Consider the following 3,492-nt stretch of genomic DNA (forward strand, 5'->3'; position numbering starts at 1 on the left):
CTTCTTCATGGCTCATCTTTCATATTTTAATGTTGTCATAACCAGCTACGCTAAATGCATTAGAAAATACTATGACTGTGAATTTGTAAATAATATTTAATAGCATCTTTTTACTAATTGCTATCATATCGACATTATCGATACTACTACAGATACCAATACTCTGGATTTGTTCCCTCTAATTTCTAAGGATATCTGATAGTCATCATTTAGACTTAAACTTCAAATGATCAAACTTAGATTGTTTTTGTTAAATCATGTTAATAACAATTAGCCTACACAACATAACAGATTACAACAATCGCAACATAAACTTATTATTATATTTATTTATTTATTTTTCAGAGAACCACCATAAGCTGGTTCTCTGAATCAGGTGTGTTAAATAAGAGAGACATGCAAAGTATGCAGATCAGGGTCCCCAGGACTGGAATTGAGAACCACTGGCCTACAGTAACAATGAGGACTGCCCGTTCATATTGTCCCATCTACTTTTCACATTAAAATAAAATGATCAGCAGTTAAAATATGATGACAGCTTGAAAAATGGACAGTGGAACATATAACGCCAAGGAAGCAGGGGAAAGCATTAATAGCTTCAAGATTCAAGAAGTAAAAAATGTAGGCTACCTGTCAGTGATGTTTGTTGTGTTACAAATACGAATAATGAATCTCTTGAATTAGGATGCTGTCCATTTGTCAGCAGGCACTGTTGGGTGTGCCCAGTACCTGTCTGTTGTCCAAAAGCTGCACTTTCGCCCCAGGAACAGGTGGGACCGACTTGAACAACAGTGTTGTTTCCGCTCACACGTTTGTTTCTAACTGGAGACACTGCGTAGACCTCTATTGTTTTTATAAGCTAGGTATAAATACACTAAGCTAATACGAACAGAAAATTCAGTATTTTTACGATAAAAATTACTTTATTTTAATATTTGACTTTTTACAAATGAGGACACCCTTTTGATTTTGAGACATTTTAGGGAGATTTAGATCACTTATACAATACAGTCACTACTATAATGAATTTTTGAGGTTTTAAAAATCATTGTTATTAAAAATTCTGTCTTGTATGGTAATTCTGTATTAGTCTACTCAGGAGAACAATAACAGCTGATGCAGTATAGATGAGGATGAAGCTTTAAGCGCGTCTCTGTCTCCGTTGATATGCACGAGCTCGTCTCGTCCTCTGCTGGCGAGACAGAGAGCTGCACCTCAGAGAAAGGCAGTGTCGCACTCTGAAATAGAGGCGAGATGGGAGTGGGCTAGTACCATCACTGTGGAGGGACAAAAGGGAATGTGCTGTGACAGTGGGTGTGGTGCTCAGCAATGCAACCGACGAGCTGAAAGAGCTGACGGAGCTGTGATCACCAAAACAGGAAATTATTGTTCCACTATGTTCTTTGTTTGTAAATAATGTTCAAATCAAATTTGATAAAACCTTTTAATGGTTGGCATATTATCAGATAACGTTAGTAATTTGTTTCTCTAGTGCCTGTACAGTAGTTTTATAAAGCCAGACTGAAGTTGAAGTTGTAAGTTGTTTCATTGTAAGGACAAGATCAGTATTCTGCAAAAAAATGATTTTCTCCCTGCTGAACAATAGAAACCATTTCAGAATTTGTACTGGTTCTATTAGTTATAATGGGAATTGTACTGGTTTTAATGGAAACTGTTATGGTCCCTGTGCATCTATTGGTTATTGGTCACCTTAGTGGCTTGTTATAGCCTAACCACTAAATCCTAATGGAATATGTCCCAAAACACACTACAGGAAACCATTTTAATGTTTTAATGGTTAATAGTTGATGTAGGCTATGTAATGTTTGTAAGGGTATTTGGAATTTCTATAATCGTTTTTATTATTTTTTTCATTAGGCTACAAAAGGAACTATCTAAACATTCTTAAATCAAGAGACATTTAACTGTAGCCTACTTGACAAGCAAGATTGCTTAAGCCATTAAGTCTTGTTTTCTCATAGATTTTTTTCTTTAGATGTTTGTCTTCTCATCTGAGCTCTTGAAGACAAACGGCAGTCAGATCCCAGATTATACAGTGCTTTTTGATGTACAAGCATGGATCTTATCAGTACTGGTAAAAGCATGTAAATAACCGTTTATAAACATGACCTCCAACTCAGTGCTGCCCCAACTGAGTCTGTAGCTTTACTCTCAGAGGACAGAGATTCATGCTCATTCAGTTCTGTGATCATTAACCTGAGAAACACTGAAGCAACAAGATATCAAATGTCTTACTGATGCTCACATTAGAGAAGTGAAAAGGCTCAAGTGAGCAAGGGGTGCCCTCTGCTGCCAAATATGTGAAAATGATATTTACGTGTTAATAATGAGAAGTCAAATTATGGGCTGGCCTTCATTTCTAAGTAGTTTCAAAATGTAATTTGGTTTAAAAAAAAAAGATCACATACATTACATTAAACAACATGTTTACAGAGAGTTAACCAAATGTTAAGTTAACAAGTTAAAGTAATAAAATTCCATGTTTTTAAATGTTTTTGAAAAAAAAAAAAAGTCTCTTGTGTTCACCAAGGCTGCACTTATTTGATCAAAATATAATAAAGGCCGTAATATTGTGAAATATTATTACGATTTAAATTAACTTTTCTATTTGAAAATGTTTATAATGTAATTTATTCCTGTGATGCAAAGCTGAATTTTCAGCAGTCATTACTCCAGTCTTCAGTGTCACGTGATCCTTCAGAAATCATTCTAATATGTTGATTTTGGTGCTCAAACTTTTCCTAATAAAATGAATCAAAGTATTAAATTGCTATTATTAATATTTCTGTTATTTTCAAAATGCAACTTGGTAAAAATGTTTTTCACATTACATTTAACAACATGCTTTCAGAGAAATCACCAAATGTCAAGCTGACAAGTACTGGAATTTTGTGAAGCCTTTGGTGCTACTGTATTTAGTAAATAAATATAATCCACAGATTTCATTTTATTTTCTCTAAAATCTCAAGACCTTTCTCTGACCTTGCTTACACTCTGTGACATTTGGCAAGATGGCCTTGAGGTGCTCGCCTGTATGTTGAGAACTCACTGTACCTGAGCAAATGTCAAATGTGCCCTCATAAACACAAACTGCCAAAGGCCTGACTGGACTGACCAATGTCACCTTGTCAAATACACCTCATGACAGGGTGAAAAAGCTTGCAGTGCCCAAAACCATTAAAAAAAACTAGCAGAGTAAGAGTACAGTATTTAACATTCATGAAACACCTCAAAAATGACTGTCAATACCACATAATGAGAGCAAACACTATATTTCAGTTGACTGGTTACTTTCAATTAGATTCAGAGCTACTTTTGAACAGAAACAGCAAGAAAAGGGTGGAAATAAAGGGCTGTTCAAAGTTTGAAGCGAAATAGACTTTTGAAGAATGTTGGGGATAATGGTTGGTAATCATAAAAGAGCCGGCGGAGATGTCAGAGATAAAACTCTTAATGCACACTCGTACCTCT

The sequence above is a fragment of the Cyprinus carpio genome, chromosome A20 (assembly GCF_018340385.1).
Source record: "Cyprinus carpio isolate SPL01 chromosome A20, ASM1834038v1, whole genome shotgun sequence".
NCBI lineage: Eukaryota > Metazoa > Chordata > Actinopteri > Cypriniformes > Cyprinidae > Cyprinus > Cyprinus carpio.